General features: G+C 47.3%; 45 non-coding genes across 45 annotated transcripts; all 45 read left to right on the top strand.

Annotated features, from left to right (window-relative positions):
• Positions 1-8: 8 nt before the first annotated feature.
• On the top strand, positions 9-80 carry TRNAD-GUC (transfer RNA aspartic acid (anticodon GUC)). The gene has a single exon. It is a non-coding gene; the product is annotated as a tRNA-Asp (tRNA).
• A 224-nt stretch (positions 81-304) lies between these two features.
• TRNAD-GUC (transfer RNA aspartic acid (anticodon GUC)) lies at positions 305-376 on the top strand. Its single transcript has one exon. It is a non-coding gene; the product is annotated as a tRNA-Asp (tRNA).
• Positions 377-596: 220 nt separating this feature from the next.
• TRNAD-GUC (transfer RNA aspartic acid (anticodon GUC)) lies at positions 597-668 on the top strand. Its single transcript has one exon. It is a non-coding gene; the product is annotated as a tRNA-Asp (tRNA).
• A 225-nt stretch (positions 669-893) lies between these two features.
• Positions 894-965, top strand: TRNAD-GUC (transfer RNA aspartic acid (anticodon GUC)). Its single transcript has one exon. It is a non-coding gene; the product is annotated as a tRNA-Asp (tRNA).
• A 223-nt stretch (positions 966-1,188) lies between these two features.
• Positions 1,189-1,260, top strand: TRNAD-GUC (transfer RNA aspartic acid (anticodon GUC)). The gene has a single exon. It is a non-coding gene; the product is annotated as a tRNA-Asp (tRNA).
• Positions 1,261-1,479: 219 nt separating this feature from the next.
• TRNAD-GUC (transfer RNA aspartic acid (anticodon GUC)) lies at positions 1,480-1,551 on the top strand. Its single transcript has one exon. It is a non-coding gene; the product is annotated as a tRNA-Asp (tRNA).
• Positions 1,552-1,769: 218 nt separating this feature from the next.
• TRNAD-GUC (transfer RNA aspartic acid (anticodon GUC)) lies at positions 1,770-1,841 on the top strand. The gene has a single exon. It is a non-coding gene; the product is annotated as a tRNA-Asp (tRNA).
• Positions 1,842-2,356: 515 nt separating this feature from the next.
• TRNAD-GUC (transfer RNA aspartic acid (anticodon GUC)) lies at positions 2,357-2,428 on the top strand. Its single transcript has one exon. It is a non-coding gene; the product is annotated as a tRNA-Asp (tRNA).
• Positions 2,429-3,817: 1,389 nt separating this feature from the next.
• Positions 3,818-3,889, top strand: TRNAD-GUC (transfer RNA aspartic acid (anticodon GUC)). The gene has a single exon. It is a non-coding gene; the product is annotated as a tRNA-Asp (tRNA).
• Positions 3,890-4,408: 519 nt separating this feature from the next.
• On the top strand, positions 4,409-4,480 carry TRNAD-GUC (transfer RNA aspartic acid (anticodon GUC)). Its single transcript has one exon. It is a non-coding gene; the product is annotated as a tRNA-Asp (tRNA).
• A 222-nt stretch (positions 4,481-4,702) lies between these two features.
• TRNAD-GUC (transfer RNA aspartic acid (anticodon GUC)) lies at positions 4,703-4,774 on the top strand. Its single transcript has one exon. It is a non-coding gene; the product is annotated as a tRNA-Asp (tRNA).
• Positions 4,775-6,167: 1,393 nt separating this feature from the next.
• Positions 6,168-6,239, top strand: TRNAD-GUC (transfer RNA aspartic acid (anticodon GUC)). Its single transcript has one exon. It is a non-coding gene; the product is annotated as a tRNA-Asp (tRNA).
• A 515-nt stretch (positions 6,240-6,754) lies between these two features.
• TRNAD-GUC (transfer RNA aspartic acid (anticodon GUC)) lies at positions 6,755-6,826 on the top strand. The gene has a single exon. It is a non-coding gene; the product is annotated as a tRNA-Asp (tRNA).
• A 224-nt stretch (positions 6,827-7,050) lies between these two features.
• TRNAD-GUC (transfer RNA aspartic acid (anticodon GUC)) lies at positions 7,051-7,122 on the top strand. The gene has a single exon. It is a non-coding gene; the product is annotated as a tRNA-Asp (tRNA).
• A 220-nt stretch (positions 7,123-7,342) lies between these two features.
• On the top strand, positions 7,343-7,414 carry TRNAD-GUC (transfer RNA aspartic acid (anticodon GUC)). The gene has a single exon. It is a non-coding gene; the product is annotated as a tRNA-Asp (tRNA).
• Positions 7,415-7,639: 225 nt separating this feature from the next.
• Positions 7,640-7,711, top strand: TRNAD-GUC (transfer RNA aspartic acid (anticodon GUC)). The gene has a single exon. It is a non-coding gene; the product is annotated as a tRNA-Asp (tRNA).
• Positions 7,712-7,934: 223 nt separating this feature from the next.
• TRNAD-GUC (transfer RNA aspartic acid (anticodon GUC)) lies at positions 7,935-8,006 on the top strand. The gene has a single exon. It is a non-coding gene; the product is annotated as a tRNA-Asp (tRNA).
• Positions 8,007-8,225: 219 nt separating this feature from the next.
• TRNAD-GUC (transfer RNA aspartic acid (anticodon GUC)) lies at positions 8,226-8,297 on the top strand. Its single transcript has one exon. It is a non-coding gene; the product is annotated as a tRNA-Asp (tRNA).
• Positions 8,298-8,515: 218 nt separating this feature from the next.
• TRNAD-GUC (transfer RNA aspartic acid (anticodon GUC)) lies at positions 8,516-8,587 on the top strand. The gene has a single exon. It is a non-coding gene; the product is annotated as a tRNA-Asp (tRNA).
• A 515-nt stretch (positions 8,588-9,102) lies between these two features.
• Positions 9,103-9,174, top strand: TRNAD-GUC (transfer RNA aspartic acid (anticodon GUC)). Its single transcript has one exon. It is a non-coding gene; the product is annotated as a tRNA-Asp (tRNA).
• Positions 9,175-10,563: 1,389 nt separating this feature from the next.
• TRNAD-GUC (transfer RNA aspartic acid (anticodon GUC)) lies at positions 10,564-10,635 on the top strand. The gene has a single exon. It is a non-coding gene; the product is annotated as a tRNA-Asp (tRNA).
• Positions 10,636-11,154: 519 nt separating this feature from the next.
• Positions 11,155-11,226, top strand: TRNAD-GUC (transfer RNA aspartic acid (anticodon GUC)). The gene has a single exon. It is a non-coding gene; the product is annotated as a tRNA-Asp (tRNA).
• Positions 11,227-11,447: 221 nt separating this feature from the next.
• TRNAD-GUC (transfer RNA aspartic acid (anticodon GUC)) lies at positions 11,448-11,519 on the top strand. The gene has a single exon. It is a non-coding gene; the product is annotated as a tRNA-Asp (tRNA).
• A 1,981-nt stretch (positions 11,520-13,500) lies between these two features.
• Positions 13,501-13,572, top strand: TRNAD-GUC (transfer RNA aspartic acid (anticodon GUC)). The gene has a single exon. It is a non-coding gene; the product is annotated as a tRNA-Asp (tRNA).
• Positions 13,573-14,091: 519 nt separating this feature from the next.
• On the top strand, positions 14,092-14,163 carry TRNAD-GUC (transfer RNA aspartic acid (anticodon GUC)). The gene has a single exon. It is a non-coding gene; the product is annotated as a tRNA-Asp (tRNA).
• A 222-nt stretch (positions 14,164-14,385) lies between these two features.
• On the top strand, positions 14,386-14,457 carry TRNAD-GUC (transfer RNA aspartic acid (anticodon GUC)). Its single transcript has one exon. It is a non-coding gene; the product is annotated as a tRNA-Asp (tRNA).
• Positions 14,458-16,141: 1,684 nt separating this feature from the next.
• On the top strand, positions 16,142-16,213 carry TRNAD-GUC (transfer RNA aspartic acid (anticodon GUC)). Its single transcript has one exon. It is a non-coding gene; the product is annotated as a tRNA-Asp (tRNA).
• A 221-nt stretch (positions 16,214-16,434) lies between these two features.
• Positions 16,435-16,506, top strand: TRNAD-GUC (transfer RNA aspartic acid (anticodon GUC)). The gene has a single exon. It is a non-coding gene; the product is annotated as a tRNA-Asp (tRNA).
• A 516-nt stretch (positions 16,507-17,022) lies between these two features.
• TRNAD-GUC (transfer RNA aspartic acid (anticodon GUC)) lies at positions 17,023-17,094 on the top strand. Its single transcript has one exon. It is a non-coding gene; the product is annotated as a tRNA-Asp (tRNA).
• A 620-nt stretch (positions 17,095-17,714) lies between these two features.
• TRNAD-GUC (transfer RNA aspartic acid (anticodon GUC)) lies at positions 17,715-17,786 on the top strand. The gene has a single exon. It is a non-coding gene; the product is annotated as a tRNA-Asp (tRNA).
• An 809-nt stretch (positions 17,787-18,595) lies between these two features.
• On the top strand, positions 18,596-18,667 carry TRNAD-GUC (transfer RNA aspartic acid (anticodon GUC)). Its single transcript has one exon. It is a non-coding gene; the product is annotated as a tRNA-Asp (tRNA).
• An 810-nt stretch (positions 18,668-19,477) lies between these two features.
• On the top strand, positions 19,478-19,549 carry TRNAD-GUC (transfer RNA aspartic acid (anticodon GUC)). The gene has a single exon. It is a non-coding gene; the product is annotated as a tRNA-Asp (tRNA).
• Positions 19,550-19,873: 324 nt separating this feature from the next.
• On the top strand, positions 19,874-19,945 carry TRNAD-GUC (transfer RNA aspartic acid (anticodon GUC)). Its single transcript has one exon. It is a non-coding gene; the product is annotated as a tRNA-Asp (tRNA).
• A 220-nt stretch (positions 19,946-20,165) lies between these two features.
• On the top strand, positions 20,166-20,237 carry TRNAD-GUC (transfer RNA aspartic acid (anticodon GUC)). The gene has a single exon. It is a non-coding gene; the product is annotated as a tRNA-Asp (tRNA).
• A 219-nt stretch (positions 20,238-20,456) lies between these two features.
• TRNAD-GUC (transfer RNA aspartic acid (anticodon GUC)) lies at positions 20,457-20,528 on the top strand. The gene has a single exon. It is a non-coding gene; the product is annotated as a tRNA-Asp (tRNA).
• A 223-nt stretch (positions 20,529-20,751) lies between these two features.
• Positions 20,752-20,823, top strand: TRNAD-GUC (transfer RNA aspartic acid (anticodon GUC)). Its single transcript has one exon. It is a non-coding gene; the product is annotated as a tRNA-Asp (tRNA).
• Positions 20,824-21,333: 510 nt separating this feature from the next.
• TRNAD-GUC (transfer RNA aspartic acid (anticodon GUC)) lies at positions 21,334-21,405 on the top strand. Its single transcript has one exon. It is a non-coding gene; the product is annotated as a tRNA-Asp (tRNA).
• Positions 21,406-21,919: 514 nt separating this feature from the next.
• Positions 21,920-21,991, top strand: TRNAD-GUC (transfer RNA aspartic acid (anticodon GUC)). Its single transcript has one exon. It is a non-coding gene; the product is annotated as a tRNA-Asp (tRNA).
• A 220-nt stretch (positions 21,992-22,211) lies between these two features.
• TRNAD-GUC (transfer RNA aspartic acid (anticodon GUC)) lies at positions 22,212-22,283 on the top strand. Its single transcript has one exon. It is a non-coding gene; the product is annotated as a tRNA-Asp (tRNA).
• A 1,394-nt stretch (positions 22,284-23,677) lies between these two features.
• TRNAD-GUC (transfer RNA aspartic acid (anticodon GUC)) lies at positions 23,678-23,749 on the top strand. Its single transcript has one exon. It is a non-coding gene; the product is annotated as a tRNA-Asp (tRNA).
• A 324-nt stretch (positions 23,750-24,073) lies between these two features.
• TRNAD-GUC (transfer RNA aspartic acid (anticodon GUC)) lies at positions 24,074-24,145 on the top strand. Its single transcript has one exon. It is a non-coding gene; the product is annotated as a tRNA-Asp (tRNA).
• Positions 24,146-24,365: 220 nt separating this feature from the next.
• On the top strand, positions 24,366-24,437 carry TRNAD-GUC (transfer RNA aspartic acid (anticodon GUC)). The gene has a single exon. It is a non-coding gene; the product is annotated as a tRNA-Asp (tRNA).
• Positions 24,438-24,656: 219 nt separating this feature from the next.
• Positions 24,657-24,728, top strand: TRNAD-GUC (transfer RNA aspartic acid (anticodon GUC)). The gene has a single exon. It is a non-coding gene; the product is annotated as a tRNA-Asp (tRNA).
• A 223-nt stretch (positions 24,729-24,951) lies between these two features.
• TRNAD-GUC (transfer RNA aspartic acid (anticodon GUC)) lies at positions 24,952-25,023 on the top strand. The gene has a single exon. It is a non-coding gene; the product is annotated as a tRNA-Asp (tRNA).
• Positions 25,024-25,242: 219 nt separating this feature from the next.
• Positions 25,243-25,314, top strand: TRNAD-GUC (transfer RNA aspartic acid (anticodon GUC)). Its single transcript has one exon. It is a non-coding gene; the product is annotated as a tRNA-Asp (tRNA).
• The last annotated feature ends 148 nt before the right edge of the window (positions 25,315-25,462 follow it).

The following is a 25,462-nucleotide window of genomic DNA, read 5'->3' as shown; positions in this document are numbered from 1 at the left end:
TGCGCATATCCTCGTTAGTATAGTGGTCAGTATCCCCGCCTGTCACGCGGGAGACCGGGGTTCGATTCCCCGACGGGGAGCAGTAATCTTTTAGTTACCATAGCGTGGAAATTCAACCTGCACTAATATACGATTCGGCAAAATAATCTTCGTTTTCTCCATCTCCTCCAGAGTAAGCTATTATAATGTGGAAGCTCTAGCTCCAGGTGTCTTTCTTTTTTTTCCTCTCCCGCTGAAACAGTCATTTCAAGCTAGAGTTGTGATCTCGCAGACAATACCGTCGTGTCTGCCGTGCATGCGCATATCCTCGTTAGTATAGTGGTCAGTATCCCCGCCTGTCACGCGCGAGACCGGGGTTCGATTCCCCGATGGGGAGCAGTAATCATTTAGTTACCATAGGGTGGAAATTCAACCTGCACTAATATACCGTTCGGCAAAATAATCTTCGTTTACTCCATCTCCTCCAGAGTAAGCTAATATAATGGAAAAGCTCTAGTTCCAGGTGTCTGTTTTTTTTCTCTCCCACTGAAACAGTCGTGTCAAGCAAGAGTGTTGATCTCGCAGACAACACCGTCTAGTCTGCCGTCCTGCGCATATCTTCGTTAGTATAGTGGTCAGTATCCCCGCCTGTCACGCGGGAGACCGGGGTTCGATTCCCCGACGGGGAGCAGTAATTGTTTAGTTACCATAGGGCGGAAATTCAACCTGCACTAATATATCATTCGGCAAAATAATCTTCGTTTTCTCCATCTCCCCCGGAGTAAGCTAATATAAAGGGGAAGCTCTAGCGCAAGGTGTCTTTGTTTTTTTTTCGTCTCCCACTGAAACGGTCATGTCAAGCTAGAGTTGTAATCTCGAAGACAATACCGTCGTGTCTGCCGTGCATGCGCAAATCCTCGTTAGTATAGTGGTCAGTATCCCCGCCTGTCACGCGGGAGACCGGGGTTCGATTCCCCGACGGGGAGCAGTAATCTTTTAGTTACCATAGCGTGGAAATTCAACCTGCACTAATATACGATTCGGCAAAATAATCTTCGTTTTCTCCATCTCCTCCAGAGTAAGCTAATATAATGGGAAAACTCTAGCGCCAGGTGTCTTTGTTTTTTCCCTCTCCCACTGAAACAGTCATGTCAAGCTAGAGTTGTGATCTCGCTGACAACACCGTCGTGTCTTCCGTGCATACACATATCCTCGTTAGTATAGTGGTCAGTATCCCCGCCTGTCACGCGGGAGACCGGGGTTCGATTCCCCGACGGGGAGCAGTAATTTTTAAGTTACCATAGTGTGGAAATTCAACCTGCGCTAATATAACATTCGGCAAAATAATCTTCGTTTTCTCCATCTCCCCCAGAGTAAGGTAATATAATGGGGAAGCTCTAGCGCCAGGTGTTCTTTTTTTCTGTCCCACTGAAACAGTCATGTCAAGCTAGAGTTGTGATCTCGCTGACAACACCGTCGTGTCAGCCGTGCATGCGCATATCCTCGTTAGTATAGTTGTCAGTATCCCCGCCTGTCACGCGGGAGACCGGGGTTCGATTCCCCGACGGGGAGCAGTAATTGTTTAGTTACCATAGGGTGGAAATTCAACCTGCACTAATATATCATTCGGCAAAATAATCTTCGTTTTCTCCATCTCCCCCGGAGTAAGCTAATATAAAGGGGAAGCTCTAGCGCAAGGTGTTTTTTTTTCTGTCCCACTGAAAAAGTCATGTCAAGCGAGAGTTGGGATCTCGCTGACAACACCGTCGTGTCTGCCGTGCATGCGCATATCCTCGTTAGTATAGTGGTCAGTATCCCCGCCTGTCACGCGGGAGACCGGGGTTTAATTCCCCGACGGGGAGCAGTAATTTTTTAGTTACCATAGGGTGGAAATTGAACTTGCACTGCTATACCAATCGGCAAAATAATCTTCGTTCTCTCCATCTCCTCCAGAGTAAGCTAATAGAATGGGAAAACTCTAGCGCCAGGTGTCTGTTTTTTTTCCTCTCCCACTGAAACAGTCATGTCAAGCTAGAGTTGTGATCTCGCTGACAGCACCGTCGTGTCTGCCGTGCATGCGCATATTCTCGTTAGTGTAGTGGTCAGTATCCCCGCCTGTCACGTGGGAGACCGGGTTCAATTCCCCGATGGGCAGCATTAATTTTTTAGTTTCCATAGGTTGGAAATTGACCGGCACTTCAATACCATTCGGCAAAATAATCTTCGTTCTCTCCATCTCCTCCAGAGTAAGCTAATATAATGTGGAAGCTCTAGCGCCAGGTGTCTTTGTTTTTTTCCTCTCCCACTGAAACGGTCATGTCAAGCTAGAGTTGTGATCTCGAAGACAATACCGTCGTGTCTGCCGTGCATGCGCATATCCTCGTTAGTATAGTGGTCAGTATCCCCGCCTGTCACGCGGGAGACCGGGGTTCGATTCCCCGACGGGGAGCAGTAATCTTTTAGTTACCATAGGGTGGAAATTCAACCTGCACTAATATACCATTCGGCAAAATAATCTTCGTTTTCTCCATCTCCTCCAGAGTAAGCTATTATATTGGGGAAGCTCTAGCGCCAGGTGTCTGTTTTTTTTTCTTTCCCACTGAAACAGTCGTGTCAAGCTAGAGTGTTGATCTCGCAGACAAAACCGTCGTGTCTGCCGTCGTGCGCATATCCTCGTTAGTATAGTGGTCAGTATCCCTGCCTGTCACGCAGAAGACCGGGGTTTAATTCCCCGACGGGGAGCAGTAATTTTTTAGTTACCATAGGGCGGAAATTCAACCTGCACTAATATATCATTCGGCAAAATAATCTTCGTTTTCTCCATCTCCTCCAGAGTAAGCTAATATAATGGGGAAGCTCTAGCGCCAGGTGTTCTTTTTTTCTGTCCCACTGAAACAGTCATGTCAAGCTAGAGTTTTGATCTCGCTGACAACACCGTCGTGTCAGCCGTGCATGCGCATGTCCTCGTTAGTATAGTTTTCAGTATCCCCGCCTGTCACGCGGGAGACCGGGGTTCGATTCCCCGACGGGGAGCAGTAATTTTTTAGTTACCATAGGGTGGAAATTCAACCTGCACTAATATATCATTCGGCAAAATAATCTTCGTTTTCTCCATCTCCCCCGGAGTAAGCTAATATAATGGGGAAGCTCTAGCGCAAGGAGTGTTTTTTCTGTCCCACTGAAAAAGTCATGTCAAGCGAGAGTTGGGACCTCGCTGACAACACCGTCGTGTCTGCCGTGCATGCCCATATCCTCATTAGTATAGTGGTTAGTATCCCCGCCTATCACGCGGGAGACCGGGGTTCGATTGCCGAACGGGGAGCAGTAATTTTTTAGTTACCATAGAGGGGAAATCGAACCTGCACTGCTATACTAATCGGCAAAATAATCTTCGTTCTCTCCATCTCCTCCAGAGTAAGCTAATATAATGGGGAAACTCTAGCGCCAGGTGTCTTTGTTTTTTTTCCTCTCCCACTGAAACAGTCATGTCAAGCTAGAGTTGTGATCTCGCAGACAATACCGTCGAGTCTGCCGTCGATGCGCATATCCTCGTTAGTATAGTGGTCAGTATCCCCGCCTGTCACGCGGGAGACCGCGGTTTGATTCCCCGACGGGGAGCAGTAATCTTTTAGTTACCATAGGGTGGAAATTCAACCTGCACTAATATACCATTCGGCAAAATAATCTTCGTTTACTCCATCTCCTCCAGAGTAAGCTAATATAATGGAGAAGCTCTAGTTCCAGGTTTCTGTTTTTCTTCTCTACCACTGAAACAGTCGTGTCAAGCAAGAGTGTTGATCTCACAGACAACACCGTCGTGTCTGCCGTCATGCGCATATCCTCGTTAGTATAGTGGTCAGTATCCCTGCCTGTCACGCGGGAGACCGGGGTTTAATTCCCCGACGGGGAGCAGTAATTTTTTAGTTACCATAGGATGGAAATTGAACTTGCACTGCTATACCAATCGGCATAATAATCTTCGTTCTCTCCATCTCCTCCAGAGTAAGCTAATAGAATGGGAAAACTCTAGCGCCAGGTGTCTTTGTTTTTTTTCCTCTCCCACTGAAACAGTCATGTCAAGCTAGAGTTGTGATCTCGCTGGCAACACCATCGTGTCTGCCGTGCATGCGCAAATCCTCGTTAGTATATTGTCAGTATCCCCGCCTGTCACGCGGGAGACCGGGGTTCGATTGCCGAACGGGGAGCAGTAATTTTTTAGTTACCATAGAGTGGAAATTGAACCTGCACTGCTATACCAATCGGCAAAATAATCTTCGTTCTCTCCATCTCCTCCAGAGTAAGCTAATATAATGGGGAAACTCTAGCGCCAGGTGTCTTTGTTTTTTTTCTTCTCCCACTGAAACAGTCATGTCAAGCTAGAGTTGTGATCTCGCTGACAACACCGTCGTGTCTTCCGTGCATACACATGTCCTCGTTAGTATAGTGGTCAGTATCCCCGCCTGTCACGCGGGAGACCGGGGTTCGATTCCCCGACGGGGAGCAGTAATTTTTTAGTTACCAAAGGGTGGAAATTGAACCTGCACTGCTATACCATTCGGCAAAATAATCTTCGTTTTCTCCATCTCCTCCAGAGTAAGCTAACATAATGTGGAAGCTCTAGCGCCAGGTGTCTGTTTTTTTTCCTCTCCCACTGAAACAGTCATTTCAAGCTAGAATTGTGATCTCGCAGACAATACCGTCGTGTCTGCCGTGCATGCGCATATCCTCGTTAGTATAGTGGTCAGTATCCCCGCCTGTCACGCGGGAGACCGGGGTTCGATTCCCCGACGGGGAGCAGTAATCTTTTAGTTACCATAGGGTGGAAATTCAACCTGCACTAATATACCATTCGGCAAAATAATCTTCGTTTACTCCATCTCCTCCAGAGTAAGCTAATATAATGGAGAAGCTCTAGTTCCAGGTGTCTGTTTTTTTCTCTCCCACTGAAACAGTCGTGTCAAGCAAGAGTGTTGATCTCGCAGACAACACCGTCTAGTCTGCCGTCCTGCGCATATCCTCGTTAGTATAGTGGTCAGTATCCCTGCCTGTCACGCGGGAGACCGGGGTTTAATGCCCCGACGGGGAGCAGTGATTTTTTAGTTGCCATAGGGTGGAAATTGAACCTGTACTGCTATACCAATCGGCAAAATTATCTTCGTTCTCTCCATCTCCTCCAGAGTAAGCTAATATAATGGGAAAACTCTAGCGCCAGGTGTCTTTGTTTTTTCCCTGTCCCACTGAAACAGTCATGTCAAGCTAGAGTTGTGATCTCGCTGACAACACCGTCGTGTCTTCCGTGCATACACATATCCTCGTTAGTATAGTGGTCAGTATCCCCGCCTGTCACGCGGGAGACCGGGGTTTAATTCCCCGACAGGGAGCAGTAATTTTTTAGTTACCATAGGGTGGAAATTCAACCTGCACTAATATACCATTCGGCAAAATAATCTTCGTTTTCTCCATCTCCTCCAGAGTAAGCTATTATATTGGGGAAGCTCTAGCGCCAGGTGTCTGTTTTTTTTTCTTTCCCACTGAAACAGTCATGTCAAGCTAGAGTTGTGATCTCGCTGACAACACCGTCGTGTCAGCCGTGCATGCGCATATCCTCGTTAGTATAGTGGTCAGTATCCCCGCCTGTCACGCGGGAGACCGGGGTTCGATTGCCGAACGGGGAGCAGTAATTTTTTAGTTACCATAGAGGGGAAATTGAACCTGCACTGCTATACCAATCGGCAAAATAATCTTCGTTCTCTCCATCTCCTACAGAGTAAGCTAATATAATGGGGAAACTCTAGCGCCAGGTGTCTTTGTTTTTTTTCCTCTCCCACTGAAACAGTCATGTCAAGCTAGAGTTGTGATCTCGCTGACAACACCGTCGTGTCAGCCGTGCATGCGCATGTCCTCGTTAGTATAGTTTTCAGTATCCCCGCCTGTCACGCGGGAGACCGGGGTTCGATTCCCCGACGGGGAGCAGTAATTTTTTAGTTACCATAGGGTGGAAATTCAACCTGCACTAATATATCATTCGGCAAAATAATCTTCGTTTTCTCCATCTCCCCCGGAGTAAGCTAATATAATGGGGAAGCTCTAGCGCAAGGAGTGTTTTTTCTGTCCCACTGAAACAGTCATGTCAAGCTAGAGTTGTGATCTCGCTGAACACACCGTCGTGTCGGCCGTGCATGCGCATATCCTCGTTAGTATAGTTGTCAGTATCCCCGCCTGTCACGCGGGAGACCGGGGTTCGATTCCCCGACGGGGAGCAGTAATTTTTAAGTTACCATAGTGTGGAAATTCAACCTGCACTAATATATCATTCGGCAAAATAAACTTCGTTTTCTCCATCTCCCCCAGAGTAAGCTAATATAATGGGGAAGCTCTAGCGCCAGGTGTTCTTTTTTCTGTCCCACTGAAACAGTCATGTCAAGCTAGAGTTGTGATCTCGCTGACAACACCGTCGTGTCTGCCGTGCATGCGCATATCCTCGTTAGTATAGTGGTCAGTATCCCCGCCTGTCACGTGGGAGACCAGGGTTCGATTCCCCGATGGGCAGCATTAATTCTTTAGTTTCCATAGGTTGGAAATTGAACCTGCACTGCTATACCATTCGGCAAAATAATCTTCGTTCTCTCCATCTCCTCCAGAGTAAGCTAATATAATGTGGAAGCTCTAGCGCCAGGTGTCTTTGTTTTTTTTTCCTCTCCCACTGAAACGGTCATGTCAAGCTAGAGTTGTAATCTCGAAGACAATACCGTCGTGTCTGCCGTGCATGCGCATATCCTCGTTAGTATAGTGGTCAGTATCCCCGCCTGTCACGCGGGAGACCGGGGTTCGATTCCCCGACGGGGAGCAGTAATCTTTTAGTTACCATAGCGTGGAAATTCAACCTGCACTAATATACGATTCGGCAAAATAATCTTCGTTTTCTCCATCTCCTCCAGAGTAAGCTATTATAATGTGGAAGCTCTAGCTCCAGGTGTCTTTCTTTTTTTTCCTCTCCCGCTGAAACAGTCATTTCAAGCTAGAGTTGTGATCTCGCAGACAATACCGTCGTGTCTGCCGTGCATGCGCATATCCTCGTTAGTATAGTGGTCAGTATCCCCGCCTGTCACGCGCGAGACCGGGGTTCGATTCCCCGATGGGGAGCAGTAATCATTTAGTTACCATAGGGTGGAAATTCAACCTGCACTAATATACCGTTCGGCAAAATAATCTTCGTTTACTCCATCTCCTCCAGAGTAAGCTAATATAATGGAAAAGCTCTAGTTCCAGGTGTCTGTTTTTTTTCTCTCCCACTGAAACAGTCGTGTCAAGCAAGAGTGTTGATCTCGCAGACAACACCGTCTAGTCTGCTGTCCTGCGCATATCCTCGTTAGTATAGTGGTCAGTATCCCCGCCTGTCACGCGGGAGACCGGGGTTCGATTCCCCGACGGGGAGCAGTAATTGTTTAGTTACCATAGGGCGGAAATTCAACCTGCACTAATATATCATTCGGCAAAATAATCTTCGTTTTCTCCATCTCCCCCGGAGTAAGCTAATATAAAGGGGAAGCTCTAGCGCAAGGTGTCTTTGTTTTTTTTTCGTCTCCCACTGAAACGGTCATGTCAAGCTAGAGTTGTAATCTCGAAGACAATACCGTCGTGTCTGCCGTGCATGCGCAAATCCTCGTTAGTATAGTGGTCAGTATCCCCGCCTGTCACGCGGGAGACCGGGGTTCGATTCCCCGACGGGGAGCAGTAATCTTTTAGTTACCATAGCGTGGAAATTCAACCTGCACTAATATACGATTCGGCAAAATAATCTTCGTTTTCTCCATCTCCTCCAGAGTAAGCTAATATAATGGGAAAACTCTAGCGCCAGGTGTCTTTGTTTTTTCCCTCTCCCACTGAAACAGTCATGTCAAGCTAGAGTTGTGATCTCGCTGACAACACCGTCGTGTCTTCCGTGCATACACATATCCTCGTTAGTATAGTGGTCAGTATCCCCGCCTGTCACGCGGGAGACCGGGGTTCGATTCCCCGACGGGGAGCAGTAATTTTTAAGTTACCATAGTGTGGAAATTCAACCTGCGCTAATATAACATTCGGCAAAATAATCTTCGTTTTCTCCATCTCCCCCAGAGTAAGGTAATATAATGGGGAAGCTCTAGCGCCAGGTGTTCTTTTTTTCTGTCCCACTGAAACAGTCATGTCAAGCTAGAGTTGTGATCTCGCTGACAACACCGTCGTGTCAGCCGTGCATGCGCATATCCTCGTTAGTATAGTTGTCAGTATCCCCGCCTGTCACGCGGGAGACCGGGGTTCGATTCCCCGACGGGGAGCAGTAATTGTTTAGTTACCATAGGGTGGAAATTCAACCTGCACTAATATATCATTCGGCAAAATAATCTTCGTTTTCTCCATCTCCCCCGGAGTAAGCTAATATAAAGGGGAAGCTCTAGCGCAAGGTGTTTTTTTTTCTGTCCCACTGAAAAAGTCATGTCAAGCGAGAGTTGGGATCTCGCTGACAACACCGTCGTGTCTGCCGTGCATGCGCATATCCTCGTTAGTATAGTGGTCAGTATCCCCGCCTGTCACGCGGGAGACCGGGGTTTAATTCCCCGACGGGGAGCAGTAATTTTTTAGTTACCATAGGGTGGAAATTGAACTTGCACTGCTATACCAATCGGCAAAATAATCTTCGTTCTCTCCATCTCCTCCAGAGTAAGCTAATAGAATGGGAAAACTCTAGCGCCAGGTGTCTGTTTTTTTTCCTCTCCCACTGAAACAGTCATGTCAAGCTAGAGTTGTGATCTCGCTGACAGCACCGTCGTGTCTGCCGTGCATGCGCATATTCTCGTTAGTGTAGTGGTCAGTATCCCCGCCTGTCACGTGGGAGACCGGGTTCAATTCCCCGATGGGCAGCATTAATTTTTTAGTTTCCATAGGTTGGAAATTGACCGGCACTTCTATACCATTCGGCAAAATAATCTTCGTTCTCTCCATCTCCTCCAGAGTAAGCTAATATAATGTGGAAGCTCTAGCGCCAGGTGTCTTTGTTTTTTTCCTCTCCCACTGAAACGGTCATGTCAAGCTAGAGTTGTGATCTCGAAGACAATACCGTCGTGTCTGCCGTGCATGCGCATATCCTCGTTAGTATAGTGGTCAGTATCCCCGCCTGTCACGCGGGAGACCGGGGTTCGATTCCCCGACGGGGAGCAGTAATCTTTTAGTTACCATAGGGTGGAAATTCAACCTGCACTAATATACCATTCGGCAAAATAATCTTCGTTTTCTCCATCTCCTCCAGAGTAAGCTATTATATTGGGGAAGCTCTAGCGCCAGGTGTCTGTTTTTTTTTCTTTCCCACTGAAACAGTCGTGTCAAGCTAGAGTGTTGATCTCGCAGACAAAACCGTCGTGTCTGCCGTCGTGCGCATATCCTCGTTAGTATAGTGGTCAGTATCCCTGCCTGTCACGCAGAAGACCGGGGTTTAATTCCCCGACGGGGAGCAGTAATTTTTTAGTTACCATAGGGCGGAAATTCAACCTGCACTAATATATCATTCGGCAAAATAATCTTCGTTTTCTCCATCTCCTCCAGAGTAAGCTAATATAATGGGGAAGCTCTAGCGCCAGGTGTTCTTTTTTTCTGTCCCACTGAAACAGTCATGTCAAGCTAGAGTTTTGATCTCGCTGACAACACCGTCGTGTCAGCCGTGCATGCGCATGTCCTCGTTAGTATAGTTTTCAGTATCCCCGCCTGTCACGCGGGAGACCGGGGTTCGATTCCCCGACGGGGAGCAGTAATTTTTTAGTTACCATAGGGTGGAAATTCAACCTGCACTAATATATCATTCGGCAAAATAATCTTCGTTTTCTCCATCTCCCCCGGAGTAAGCTAATATAATGGGGAAGCTCTAGCGCAAGGAGTGTTTTTTCTGTCCCACTGAAAAAGTCATGTCAAGCGAGAGTTGGGACCTCGCTGACAACACCGTCGTGTCTGCCGTGCATGCCCATATCCTCATTAGTATAGTGGTTAGTATCCCCGCCTATCACGCGGGAGACCGGGGTTCGATTGCCGAACGGGGAGCAGTAATTTTTTAGTTACCATAGAGGGGAAATCGAACCTGCACTGCTATACTAATCGGCAAAATAATCTTCGTTCTCTCCATCTCCTCCAGAGTAAGCTAATATAATGGGGAAACTCTAGCGCCAGGTGTCTTTGTTTTTTTTCCTCTCCCACTGAAACAGTCATGTCAAGCTAGAGTTGTGATCTCGCAGACAATACCGTCGAGTCTGCCGTCGATGCGCATATCCTCGTTAGTATAGTGGTCAGTATCCCCGCCTGTCACGCGGGAGACCGCGGTTTGATTCCCCGACGGGGAGCAGTAATCTTTTAGTTACCATAGGGTGGAAATTCAACCTGCACTAATATACCATTCGGCAAAATAATCTTCGTTTACTCCATCTCCTCCAGAGTAAGCTAATATAATGGAGAAGCTCTAGTTCCAGGTTTCTGTTTTTCTTCTCTACCACTGAAACAGTCGTGTCAAGCAAGAGTGTTGATCTCACAGACAACACCGTCGTGTCTGCCGTCATGCGCATATCCTCGTTAGTATAGTGGTCAGTATCCCTGCCTGTCACGCGGGAGACCGGGGTTTAATTCCCCGACGGGGAGCAGTAATTTTTTAGTTACCATAGGATGGAAATTGAACTTGCACTGCTATACCAATCGGCATAATAATCTTCGTTCTCTCCATCTCCTCCAGAGTAAGCTAATAGAATGGGAAAACTCTAGCGCCAGGTGTCTTTGTTTTTTTTCCTCTCCCACTGAAACAGTCATGTCAAGCTAGAGTTGTGATCTCGCTGGCAACACCATCGTGTCTGCCGTGCATGCGCAAATCCTCGTTAGTATATTGTCAGTATCCCCGCCTGTCACGCGGGAGACCGGGGTTCGATTGCCGAACGGGGAGCAGTAATTTTTTAGTTACCATAGAGTGGAAATTGAACCTGCACTGCTATACCAATCGGCAAAATAATCTTCGTTCTCTCCATCTCCTCCAGAGTAAGCTAATATAATGGGGAAACTCTAGCGCCAGGTGTCTTTGTTTTTTTTCTTCTCCCACTGAAACAGTCATGTCAAGCTAGAGTTGTGATCTCGCTGACAACACCGTCGTGTCTTCCGTGCATACACATGTCCTCGTTAGTATAGTGGTCAGTATCCCCGCCTGTCACGCGGGAGACCGGGGTTCGATTCCCCGACGGGGAGCAGTAATTTTTTAGTTACCAAAGGGTGGAAATTGAACCTGCACTGCTATACCATTCGGCAAAATAATCTTCGTTTTCTCCATCTCCTCCAGAGTAAGCTAACATAATGTGGAAGCTCTAGCGCCAGGTGTCTGTTTTTTTCCTCTCCCACTGAAACAGTCATTTCAAGCTAGAATTGTGATCTCGCAGACAATACCGTCGTGTCTGCCGTGCATGCGCATATCCTCGTTAGTATAGTGGTCAGTATCCCCGCCTGTCACGCGGGAGACCGGGGTTCGATTCCCCGACGGGGAGCAGTAATCTTTTAGTTACCATAGGGTGGAAATTCAACCTGCACTAATATACCATTCGGCAAAATAATCTTCGTTTACTCCATCTCCTCCAGAGTAAGCTAATATAATGGAGAAGCTCTAGTTCCAGGTGTCTGTTTTTTTCTCTCCCACTGAAACAGTCGTGTCAAGCAAGAGTGTTGATCTCGCAGACAACACCGTCTAGTCTGCCGTCCTGCGCATATCCTCGTTAGTATAGTGGTCAGTATCCCTGCCTGTCACGCGGGAGACCGGGGTTTAATGCCCCGACGGGGAGCAGTGATTTTTTAGTTGCCATAGGGTGGAAATTGAACCTGTACTGCTATACCAATCGGCAAAATTATCTTCGTTCTCTCCATCTCCTCCAGAGTAAGCTAATATAATGGGAAAACTCTAGCGCCAGGTGTCTTTGTTTTTTCCCTGTCCCACTGAAACAGTCATGTCAAGCTAGAGTTGTGATCTCGCTGACAACACCGTCGTGTCTTCCGTGCATACACATATCCTCGTTAGTATAGTGGTCAGTATCCCCGCCTGTCACGCGGGAGACCGGGGTTTAATTCCCCGACAGGGAGCAGTAATTTTTTAGTTACCATAGGGTGGAAATTCAACCTGCACTAATATACCATTCGGCAAAATAATCTTCGTTTTCTCCATCTCCTCCAGAGTAAGCTATTATATTGGGGAAGCTCTAGCGCCAGGTGTCTGTTTTTTTTTCTTTCCCACTGAAACAGTCATGTCAAGCTAGAGTTGTGATCTCGCTGACAACACCGTCGTGTCAGCCGTGCATGCGCATATCCTCGTTAGTATAGTGGTCAGTATCCCCGCCTGTCACGCGGGAGACCGGGGTTCGATTGCCGAACGGGGAGCAGTAATTTTTTAGTTACCATAGAGGGGAAATTGAACCTGCACTGCTATACCAATCGGCAAAATAATCTTCGTTCTCTCCATCTCCTACAGAGTAAGCTAATATAATGGGGAAACTCTAGCGCCAGGTGTCTTTGTTTTTTTTCCTCTCCCACTGAAACAGTCATGTCAAGCTAGAGTTGTGATCTCGCTGACAACACCGTCGTGTCAGCCGTGCATGCGCATGTCCTCGTTAGTATAGTTTTCAGTATCCCCGCCTGTCACGCGGGAGACCGGGGTTCGATTCCCCGACGGGGAGCAGTAATTTTTTAGTTACCATAGGGTGGAAATTCAACCTGCACTAATATATCATTCGGCAAAATAATCTTCGTTTTCTCCATCTCCCCCGGAGTAAGCTAATATAATGGGGAAGCTCTAGCGCAAGGAGTGTTTTTTCTGTCCCACTGAAAAAGTCATGTCAAGCGAGAGTTGGGACCTCGCTGACAACACCGTCGTGTCTGCCGTGCATGCCCATATCCTCGTTAGTATAGTGGTTAGTATCCCCGCCTATCACGCGGGAGACCGGGGTTCGATTGCCGAACGGGGAGCAGTAATTTTTTAGTTACCATAGAGGGGAAATCGAACCTGCACTGCTATACTAATCGGCAAAATAATCTTCGTTCTCTCCATCTCCTCCAGAGTAAGCTAATATAATGGGGAAACTCTAGCGCCAGGTGTCTTTGTTTTTTTTCCTCTCCCACTGAAACAGTCATGTCAAGCTAGAGTTGTGATCTCGCAGACAATACCGTCGAGTCTGCCGTCGATGCGCATATCCTCGTTAGTATAGTGGTCAGTATCCCCGCCTGTCACGCGGGAGACCGCGGTTTGATTCCCCGACGGGGAGCAGTAATCTTTTAGTTACCATAGGGTGGAAATTCAACCTGCACTAATATACCATTCGGCAAAATAATCTTCGTTTACTCCATCTCCTCCAGAGTAAGCTAATATAATGGAGAAGCTCTAGTTCCAGGTTTCTGTTTTTCTTCTCTCCCACTGAAACAGTCGTGTCAAGCAAGAGTGTTGATCTCACAGACAACACCGTCGTGTCTGCCGTCATGCGCATATCCTCGTTAGTATAGTGGTCAGTATCCCTGCCTGTCACGCGGGAGACCGGGGTTTAATTCCCCGACGGGGAGCAGTAATTTTTTAGTTACCATAGGATGGAAATTGAACTTGCACTGCTATACCAATCGGCATAATAATCTTCGTTCTCTCCATCTCCTCCAGAGTAAGCTAATAGAATGGGAAAACTCTAGCGCCAGGTGTCTTTGTTTTTTTTCCTCTCCCACTGAAACAGTCATGTCAAGCTAGAGTTGTGATCTCGCTGGCAACACCATCGTGTCTGCCGTGCATGCGCAAATCCTCGTTAGTATATTGTCAGTATCCCCGCCTGTCACGCGGGAGACCGGGGTTCGATTGCCGAACGGGGAGCAGTAATTTTTTAGTTACCATAGAGTGGAAATTGAACCTGCACTGCTATACCAATCGGCAAAATAATCTTCGTTCTCTCCATCTCCTCCAGAGTAAGCTAATATAATGGGGAAACTCTAGCGCCAGGTGTCTTTGTTTTTTTTCTTCTCCCACTGAAACAGTCATGTCAAGCTAGAGTTGTGATCTCGCTGACAACACCGTCGTGTCTTCCGTGCATACACATGTCCTCGTTAGTATAGTGGTCAGTATCCCCGCCTGTCACGCGGGAGACCGGGGTTCGATTCCCCGACGGGGAGCAGTAATTTTTTAGTTACCAAAGGGTGGAAATTGAACCTGCACTGCTATACCATTCGGCAAAATAATCTTCGTTTTCTCCATGTCCTCCAGAGTAAGCTAACATAATGTGGAAGCTCTAGCGCCAGGTGTCTGTTTTTTTTCCTCTCCCACTGAAACAGTCATTTCAAGCTAGAGTTGTGATCTCGCAGACAATACCGTCGTGTCTGCCGTGCATGCGCATATCCTCGTTAGTATAGTGGTCAGTATCCCCGCCTGTCACGCGGGAGACCGGGGTTCGATTCCCCGACGGGGAGCAGTAATCTTTTAGTTACCATAGGGTGGAAATTCAACCTGCACTAATATACCATTCGGCAAAATAATCTTCGTTTACTCCATCTCCTCCAGAGTAAGCTAATATAATGGAGAAGCTCTAGTTCCAGGTGTCTGTTTTTTTCTCTCCCACTGAAACAGTCGTGTCAAGCAAGAGTGTTGATCTCGCAGACAACACCGTCTAGTCTGCCGTCCTGCGCATATCCTCGTTAGTATAGTGGTCAGTATCCCTGCCTGTCACGCGGGAGACCGGGGTTTAATGCCCCGACGGGGAGCAGTGATTTTTTAGTTGCCATAGGGTGGAAATTGAACCTGTACTGCTATACCAATCGGCAAAATTATCTTCGTTCTCTCCATCTCCTCCAGAGTAAGCTAATATAATGGGAAAACTCTAGCGCCAGGTGTCTTTGTTTTTTCCCTGTCCCACTGAAACAGTCATGTCAAGCTAGAGTTGTGATCTCGCTGACAACACCGTCGTGTCTTCCGTGCATACACATATCCTCGTTAGTATAGTGGTCAGTATCCCCGCCTGTCACGCGGGAGACCGGGGTTTAATTCCCCGACAGGGAGCAGTAATTTTTTAGTTACCATAGGGTGGAAATTCAACCTGCACTAATATACCATTCGGCAAAATAATCTTCGTTTTCTCCATCTCCTCCAGAGTAAGCTATTATATTGGGGAAGCTCTAGCGCCAGGTGTCTGTTTTTTTTTCTTTCCCACTGAAACAGTCATGTCAAGCTAGAGTTGTGATCTCGCTGACAACACCGTCGTGTCAGCCGTGCATGCGCATATCCTCGTTAGTATAGTGGTCAGTATCCCCGCCTGTCACGCGGGAGACCGGGGTTCGATTGCCGAACGGGGAGCAGTAATTTTTTAGTTACCATAGAGGGGAAATTGAACCTGCACTGCTATACCAATCGGCAAAATAATCTTCGTTCTCTCCATCTCCTACAGAGTAAGCTAATATAATGGGGAAACTCTAGCGCCAGGTGTCTTTGTTTTTTTTCCTCTCCCACTGAAACAGTCATGTCAAGCTAGAGTTGTGATCTCGCTGACAACACCGTCGTGTCGGCCGTGCATGCGCATAACCTCGTTAGTATAGTTGTCAGTATCCCCGCCTGTCACGCGGGAGACCGGGGTTCGATTCCCCGACGGGGAGCAGTAATTTTTAAGTTACCATAGTGTGGAAATTCAACCTGCACTAATATATCATTCGGCAAAATAATCTTCGTTTTCTCCATCTCCCCCAGAGTAAGCTAATATAATGGGGAATCTCTAGCGCCAGGTGTTCTTTTTTTCTGTCCCACTGAAACAGTCATGTCAAGCTAGAGTTGTGATCTCGCTGACAACACCGTCGTGTCAGCCGTGCATGCGCATATTCTCGTTAGTATAGTTGTTAGTATCCCCGCCTGTCACGCGGGAGACCGGGGTTCGATTTCCCGACAGGGAGCAGTAATTTTTTAGTTACCATAGGGTGGAAATTCAACCTGCACTAATATATCATTCGGCAAAATAATCTTCGTTTTCTCCATCTCCTCCGGAGTAAGCTAATATAATGGGGAAGCTCTAGCGCAAGGTGTTTTTTTTCTGTCCCATTGAAAAAGTCATGTCAAGCGAGAGTTGGGATCTCGCTGACAACACTGTCGTGTCTTCCGTGCATGCGCATATCCTCGTTAGTATAGTGGTCAGTATCCCCGCCTGTCACGCGGGAGACCGGGGTTCGATTCCCCGATGGGGAGCAGTAATCTTCTAGTTACCATAGGGTGGAAATTCAACCTGCACTAATATACCATTCGGCAAAATAATCTTCGTTTACTCCATCTCCTCCAGAGTAAGCTAATATAATGGAGAAGCTCTAGTTCCAGGTTTCTGTTTTTTTTTCTCTCCCACTGAAACAGTCGTGTCAAGCAAGAGTATTGATCTCGCAGACAACACCGTCGTGTCTGCCGTCATGCGAATATCCTCGTTAGTATAGTGGTCAGTATCCCTGCCTGTCACGCGGGAGACCGGGGTTTAATTCCCCGACGGGGAGCAGTAATTTTTTAGTTACCATAGGGTGGAAATTGAACTTGCACTGCTATACCAATCGGCAAAATAATCTTCGTTCTCTCCATCTCCTCCAGAGTAAGCTAATAGAATGGGAAAACTCTAGCGCCAGGTGTCTTTGTTTTTTTTCCTCTCCCACTGAAACAGTCATGTCAAGCTAGAGTTGTGATCTCGCTGACAACACCGTCGTGTCTGCCGTGCATGCGCAAATCCTCGTTAGTATAGTTCTCAGTATCCCCGCCTGTCACGCGGGAGACCGGGGTTCGATTCCCCGACGGGGAGCAGTAATCTTTTAGTTACCATAGGGTGGAAATTCAACCTGCACTAATATACCATTTGGCAAAATAATCTTCGTTTACTCCATCTCCTCCAGAGTAAGCTAATATAATGGAAAAGCTCTAGTTCCAGGTGTCTGTTTTTTTTCTCTCCCACTGAAACAGTCGTGTCAAGCAAGAGTGTTTATCTCGCAGACAACACCGTCTAGTCTGCCGTCCTGCGCATATCCTCGTTAGTATAGTGGTCAGTATCCCTGCCTGTCACGCGGGAGACCGGGGTTCGATTCCCCGACGGGGAGCAGTAATTTTTTAGTTACCAAAGGGTGGAAATTGAACCTGCACTGGTCAGTATCCCCGCCTGTCACGCGGGAGACCGGGGTTTCATTCCCCGACAGGGAGCAGTAATTTTTTAGTTACCATAGGGTGGAAATTCAACCTGCACTAATATACCATTCGGCAAAATAATCTTCGTTTTCTCCATCTCCTCCAGAGTAAGCTAATATAATGTGGAAGCTCTAGCGCCAGGTGTCTTTCTTTTTTTTCCTCTCCCGCTGAAACAGTCATTTCAAGCTAGAGTTGTGATCTCGCAGACAATACCGTCGTGTCTGCCGTGCATGCGCATATCCTCGTTAGTATAGTGGTCAGTATCCCCGCCTGTCACGCGGGAGACCGGGGTTCGATTGCCGAACGGGGAGCAGTAATTTTTTAGTTAACATAGAGGGGAAATTGAACCTGCACTGCTATACCAATCGGCAAAATAATCTTCGTTCTCTCCATCTCCTACAGAGTAAGCTAATATAATGGGGAAACTCTAGCGCCAGGTGTCTTTGTTTTTTTTCCTCTCCCACTGAAACAGTCATGTCAAGCTAGAGTTGTGATCTCGCAGACAATACCGTCGAGTCTGCCGTCGATGCGCATATCCTCGTTAGTATAGTGGTCAGTATCCCCGCCTGTCACGCGGGAGACCGGGGTTCGATTCCCCGACGGGGAGCAGTAATCTTTTAGTTACCATAGGGTGGAAATTCAACCTGCACTAATATACCATTCGGCAAAATAATCTTCGTTTACTCCATCTCCTCCAGAGTAAGCTAATATAATGGAGAAGCTCTAGTTCCAGGTTTCTGTTTTTTTTTCTCTCCCACTGAAACAGTCGTGTCAAGCAAGAGTATTGATCTCGCAGACAACACCGTCGTGTCTGCCGTCATGCGAATATCCTCGTTAGTATTGTGGTCAGTATCCCTGCCTGTCACGCGGGAGACCGGGGTTTAATTCCCCGACGGGGAGCAGTAATTTTTTAGTTACCATAGGGTGGAAATTGAACTTGCACTGCTATACCAATCGGCAAAATAATCTTCGTTCTCTCCATCTCCTCCAGAGTAAGCTAATAGAATGGGAAAACTCTAGCGCCAGGTGTCTTTGTTTTTTTTCCTCTCCCACTGAAACAGTCATGTCAAGCTAGAGTTGTGATCTCGCTGACAACACCGTCGTGTCTGCCGTGCATGCGCAAATCCTCGTTAGTATAGTTCTCAGTATCCCCGCCTGTCACGCGGGAGACCGGGGTTCGATTCCCCGACGGGGAGCAGTAATCTTTTAGTTACCATAGGGTGGAAATTCAACCTGCACTAATATACCATTCGGCAAAATAATCTTCGTTTACTCCATCTCCTCCAGAGTAAGCTAATATAATGGAAAAGCTCTAGTTCCAGGTGTCTGTTTTTTTTCTCTCCCACTGAAACAGTCGTGTCAAGCAAGAGTGTTGATCTCGCAGACAACACCGTCTAGTCTGCCGTCCTGCGCATATCCTCGTTAGTATAGTGGTCAGTATCCCTGCCTGTCACGCGGGAGACCGGGGTTTAATTCCCCGACGGGGAGCAGTGATTTTTGAGTTGCCATAGGGTGGAAATTGAACCTGCACTGCTATACCAATCGGCAAAATAATCCTCGTTCTCTCCATCTCCTCCCGATTAAGCTAATATAATGGGAAAACTCTAGCGCCAGGTGTCTTTGTTTTTTCCCTCTCCCACTGAAACAGTCATGTCAAGCTAGAGTTGTGATCTCGCTGACAACACCGTCGTGTCTTCCGTGCATACACATATCCTCGTTAGTATAGTGGTCAGTATCCCCGCCTGTCACGCGGGAGACCGGGGTTTAATTCCCCGACAGGGAGCAGTAATTTTTTAGTTACCATAGGGTGGAAATTCAACCTGCACTAATATATCATTCGGCAAAATAATCTTCGTTTTCTCCATCTCCTCCAGAGTAAGCTAATATAATGGGGAAGCTCAAGCGCCAGGTGTTCTTTTTTTCTGTCTCACTGAAACAGTCACTTCAAGCTAGAGTTGTGATCTCGCAGACAATACCGCCGTGTCTGCCGTGCATGCGCATATCCTCCTTAGTATAGTGGCCAGTATCCCCGCCTGTCACGCGGGAGACCGGGGTTTAATTCCCCGACGGGGAGCAGTAATTTTTTAGTTACCATAGGGAAGAAATTCAACCTGCACTAATATATCATTCGGCAAAATAATCTTCGTTTTCTCCATCTCCTCCAGAGTAAGCTAATATAATGTGGAAACTCTAGCGCCAGGTGTCTTTGTTTTTTTTCCTCTCCAACTGAAACAGTCATGTCAAGCTAGAGTTGTGATCTCGCTGACAACACCGTCGTGTCTTCCGTGCGTACACATGTCCTCGTTAGTATAGTGGTCAGTATCCCCGCCTGTCACGCGGGAGACCGGGGTTCGATTCCCCGACGGGGAGCAGTAATTTTTTAGTTACCAAAGGGTGGAAATTGAACCTGCACTGGTCAGTATCCCCGCCTGTCACGCGGGAGACCGGGGTTTCATTCCCCGACAGGGAGCAGTAATTTTTTAGTTACCATAGGGTGGAAATTCAACCTGCACTAATATACCATTCGGCAAAATAATCTTCGTTTTCTCCATCTCCTCCAGAGTAAGCTAATATAATGTGGAAGCTCTAGCGCCAGGTGTCTTTCTTTTTTTTCCTCTCCCGCAGAAACAGTCATTTCAAGCTAGAGTTGTGATCTCGCAGACAATACCGTCGTGTCTGCCGTGCATGCGCATATCCTCGTTAGTATAGTGGTCAGTATCCCCGCCTGTCACGCGGGAGACCGGGGTTCGATTCCCCGATGGGGAGCAGTAATCATTTAGTTACCATAGGGTGGAAATTGAACCTGCACTAATATACCATTCGGCAAAATAATCTTCGTTTACTCCATCTCCTCCAGAGTAAGCTAATATAATGGAAAAGCTCTAGTTCCCGGTGTCTGTTTTTTTTCTCTCCCACTGAAACAGTCGTGTAAAGCAAGAGTGTTGATCTCGCAGACAACACCGTCTAGTCTGCCGTCCTGCGCATATCCTCGTTAGTATAGTGGTCAGTATCCCTGCCTGTCACGCGGGAGACCGGGGTTTAATTCCCCGACGGGGAGCAGTGATTTTTTAGTTGCCATAGGGTGGAAATTGAACCTGCACTGCTATACCAATCGGCAAAATAATCCTCGTTCTCTCCATCTCCTACAGAGTAAGCTAATATAATGGGGAAGCTCTAGCGCCAGGTGTTCTTTTTTTCTGTCCCACTGAAACAGTCATGTCAAGCTAGAGTTGTGATCTCGCTGAACACACCGTCGTGTCGGCCGTGAATGCGCATATCCTCGTTAGTATAGTGGTCAGTATCCCCGCCTGTCACGCGGGAGACCGGGGTTCGATTCCCCGATGGGGAGCAGTAATCATTTAGTTACCATAGGGTGGAAATTCAACCTGCACTAATATACCATTCGGCAAAATAATCTTAGTTTACTCCATCTCCTCCAGAGTAAGCTAATATAATGGGAAAACTCTAGCGCCAGGTGTCTTTGTTTTTTCCCTCTCCCACTGAAACAGTCATGTCAAGCTAGAGTTGTGATCTCGCTGACAACACCGTCGTGTCTTCCGTGCATACACATATCCTCGTTAGTATAGTGGTCAGTATCCCCGCCTGTCACGCGGGAGACCGGGGTTTAATTCCCCGACGGGGAGCAGTAATTTTTTAGTTACCATAGGGAAGAAATTCAACCTGCACTAATATATCATTCGGCAAAATAATCTTCGTTTTCTCCATCTCCTACAGAGTAAGCTAATATAATGGGGAAGCTCTAGCGCCAGGTGTTCTTTTTTTCTGTCCCACTGAAACAGTCATGTCAAGCTAGAGTTGTGATCTCGCTGAACACACCGTCGTGTCGGCCGTGCATGCGCATATCCTCTTTAGTATAGTTGTCAGTATCCCCGCCTGTCACGCGGGAGACCGGGGTTCGATTCCCCGACGGGGAGCAGTAATTTTTAAGTTACCATAGTGTGGAAATTCAACCTGCACTAATATATCATTCGGCAAAATAATCTTCGTTTTCTCCATCTCCCCCAGAGTAAGCTAATATAATGGGGAAGCTCTAGCGCCAGGTGTTCTTTTTTTCTGTCCCACTGAAACAGTCATGTCAAGCTAGAGTTGTGATCTCGCTGACAACACCGTCGTGTCAGCCGTGCATGCGCATATCCTCGTTAGTATAGTTGTCAGTATCCCCGCCTGTCACGCGGGAGACCGGGGTTCGATTCCCCGACGGGGAGCAGTAATTGTTTAGTTACCATAGGGTGGAAATTCAACCTGCACTAATATATCATTCGGCAAAATAATCTTCGTTTTCTCCATCTCCCTCGGAGTAAGCTAATATAATGGGGAAGCTCTAGCGCCAGGTGTTTTTTTTTCTGTCCCACTGAAAAAGTCATGTCAAGCGAGAGTTGTGATCTCGCTGACAAAACCGTCGTGTCTGCCGTGCATGCGCATATCCTCGTTAGTATAGTGGTCAGTATCCCCGCCTGTCACGCGGGAGACCGGGGTTCGATTGCCGAACGGGGAGCAGTAATTTTTTAGTTACCATAGAGTGGAAATTGAACCTGCACTGCTATACCATTCGGCAAAATAATCTTCGTTTTCTCCATCTCCTCCAGAGTAAGCTAACATAATGTGGAAGCTCTAGCGCCAGGTGTGTTTGTTTTTTTTCCTCTCCCACTGAAACAGTCATTTCAAGCTAGAGTTGTGATCTCGCAGACAATACCGTCGTGTCTGCCGTGCATGCGCATATCCTCGTTAGTATAGTGGTCAGTATCCCCGCCTGTCACGCGGGAGACCGGGGTTCGATTCCCCGACGGGGAGCAGTAATCTTTTAGTTACCATAGGGTGGAAATTCAACCTGCACTAATATACCATTCGGCAAAATAATCTTCGTTTACTCCATCTCCTCCAGAGTAAGCTAATATAATGGAGAAGCTCTAGTTCCAGGTGTCTCTTTTTTTTCTCTCCCACTGAAACAGTCGTGTCAAGCAAGAGTGTTGATCTCGCAGACAACACCGTCTAGTCTGCCGTCCTGCGCATATCCTCGTTAGTATAGTGGTCAGTATCCCTGCCTGTCATGCGGGAGACCGGGGTTTAATTCCCCGACGGGGAGCAGTGATTTTTTAGTTGCCATAGGGTGGAAATTGAACCTGTACTGCTATACCAATCGGCAAAATTATCTTCGTTCTCTCCATCTCCTCCAGAGTAAGCTAATATAATGGGAAAACTCTAGCGCCAGGTGTCTTTGTTTTTTCCCTCTCCCACTGAAACAGTCATGTCAAGCTAGAGTTGTGATCTCGCTGACAACACCGTCGTGTCTTCCGTGCATACACATATCCTCGTTAGTATAGTGGTCAGTATCCCCGCCTGTCACGCGGGAGACCGGGGTTTGATTCCCCGACAGGGAGCAGTAATTTTTTAGTTACCATAGGGTGGAAATTCAACCTGCACTAATATACCATTCGGCAAAATAATCTTCGTTTTCTCCATCTCCTCCAGAGTAAGCTATTATATTGGGGAAGGTCTAGCGCCAGGCGTCTGTTTTTTTTTCTTTCCCACTGAAACAGTCGTGTCAAGCTAGAGTGTTGATCTCGCAGACAAAACCGTCGTGTCTGCCGTCGTGCGCATATCCTCGTTAGTATAGTGGTCAGTATCCCTGCCTGTCACGCAGAAGACCGGGGTTTAATTCCCCGACGGGGAGCAGTAATTTTTTAGTTACCATAGGGCGGAAATTCAACCTGCACTAATATATCATTCGGCAAAATAATCTTCGTTTTCTCCATCTCCTCCAGAGTAAGCTAATATAATGGGGAAGCTCTAGCGCCAGGTGTTCTTTTTTTCTGTCCCACTGAAACAGTCATGTCAAGCTAGAGTTGTGATCTCGCTGACAACACCGTCGTGTCAGCCGTGCATGCGCATATCCTCGTTAGTATAGTGGTCAGTATCCCCGCCTGTCACGCGGGAGACCGGGGTTCGATTGCCGAACGGGGAGCAGTAATTTTTTAGTTACCATAGAGGGGAAATTGAACCTGCACTGCTATACCAATCGGCAAAATAATCTTCGTTCTCTCCATCTCCTACAGAGTAAGCTAATATAATGGGGAAGCTCAAGCGCCAGGTGTTCTTTTTTTCTGTCTCACTGAAACAGTCACTTCAAGCTAGAGTTGTGATCTCGCAGACAATACCGCCGTGTCTGCCGTGCATGCGCATATCCTCCTTAGTATAGTGGCCAGTATCCCCGCCTGTCACGCGGGAGACCGGGGTTTAATTCCCCGACGGGGAGCAGTAATTTTTTAGTTACCATAGGGAAGAAATTCAACCTGCACTAATATATCATTCGGCAAAATAATCTTCGTTTTCTCCATCTCCTCCAGAGTAAGGTAATATAATGTGGAAACTCTAGCGCCAGGTGTCTTTGTTTTTTTTCCTCTCCAACTGAAACAGTCATGTCAAGCTAGAGTTGTGATCTCGCTGACAACACCGTCGCGTCTTCCGTGCGTACACATGTCCTCGTTAGTATAGTGGTCAGTATCCCCGCCTGTCACGCGGGAGACCGGGGTTCGATTCCCCGACGGGGAGCAGTAATTTTTTAGTTACCAAAGGGTGGAAATTGAACCTGCACTGGTCAGTATCCCCGCCTGTCACGCGGGAGACCGGGGTTTCATTCCCCGACAGGGAGCAGTAATTTTTTAGTTACCATAGGGTGGAAATTCAACCTGCACTAATATACCATTCGGCAAAATAATCTTCGTTTTCTCCATCTCCTCCAGAGTAAGCTAATATAATGTGGAAGCTCTAGCGCCAGGTGTCTTTCTTTTTTTTCCTCTCCCGCAGAAACAGTCATTTCAAGCTAGAGTTGTGATCTCGCAGACAATACCGTCGTGTCTGCCGTGCATGCGCATATCCTCGTTAGTATAGTGGTCAGTATCCCCGCCTGTCACGCGGGACACCGGGGTTCGATTCCCCGATGGGGAGCAGTAATCATTTAGTTACCATAGGGTGGAAATTCAACCTGCACTAATATACCATTCGGCAAAATAATCTTCGTTTACTCCATCTCCTCCAGAGTAAGCTAATATAATGGAAAAGCTCTAGTTCCCGGTGTCTGTTTTTTTTCTCTCCCACTGAAACAGTCGTGTAAAGCAAGAGTGTTGATCTCGCAGACAACACCGTCTAGTCTGCCGTCCTGCGCATATCCTCGTTAGTATAGTGGTCAGTATCCCTGCCTGTCACGCGGGAGACCGGGGTTTAATTCCCCGACGGGGAGCAGTGATTTTTTAGTTGCCATAGGGTGGAAATTGAACCTGCACTGCTATACCAATCGGCAAAATAATCCTCGTTCTCTCCATCTCCTACAGAGTAAGCTAATATAATGGGGAAGCTCTAGCGCCAGGTGTTCTTTTTTTCTGTCCCACTGAAACAGTCATGTCAAGCTAGAGTTGTGATCTCGCTGAACACACCGTCGTGTCGGCCGTGAATGCGCATATCCTCGTTAGTATAGTGGTCAGTATCCCCGCCTGTCACGCGGGAGACCGGGGTTCGATTCCCCGATGGGGAGCAGTAATCATTTAGTTACCATAGGGTGGAAATTCAACCTGCACTAATATACCATTCGGCAAAATAATCTTAGTTTACTCCATCTCCTCCAGAGTAAGCTAATATAATGGGAAAACTCTAGCGCCAGGTGTCTTTGTTTTTTCCCTCTCCCACTGAAACAGTCATGTCAAGCTAGAGTTGTGATCTCGCTGACAACACCGTCGTGTCTTCCGTGCATACACATATCCTCGTTAGTATAGTGGTCAGTATCCCCGCCTGTCACGCGGGAGACCGGGGTTTAATTCCCCGACGGGGAGCAGTAATTTTTTAGATACCATAGGGAAGAAATTCAACCTGCACTAATATATCATTCGGCAAAATAATCTTCGTTTTCTCCATCTCCTACAGAGTAAGCTAATATAATGGGGAAGCTCTAGCGCCAGGTGTTCTTTTTTTCTGTCCCACTGAAACAGTCATGTCAAGCTAGAGTTGTGATCTCGGTGAACACACCGTCGTGTCGGCCGTGCATGCGCATATCCTCGTTAGTATAGTTGTCAGTATCCCCGCCTGTCACGCGGGAGACCGGGGTTCGATTCCCCGACGGGGAGCAGTAATTTTTAAGTTACCATAGTGTGGAAATTCAACCTGCACTAATATATCATTCGGCAAAATAATCTTCGTTTTCTCCATCTCCCCCAGAGTAAGCTAATATAATGGGGAAGCTCTAGCGCCAGGTGTTCTTTTTTTCTGTCCCAC

This window comes from Rhipicephalus microplus, chromosome 9 (assembly GCF_043290135.1).
Source record: "Rhipicephalus microplus isolate Deutch F79 chromosome 9, USDA_Rmic, whole genome shotgun sequence".
Lineage (NCBI taxonomy): Eukaryota > Metazoa > Arthropoda > Arachnida > Ixodida > Ixodidae > Rhipicephalus > Rhipicephalus microplus.
The sequence above is the reverse complement of the archived record's forward strand: the minus strand, read 5'-3'. Positions and strand labels throughout refer to the sequence as shown.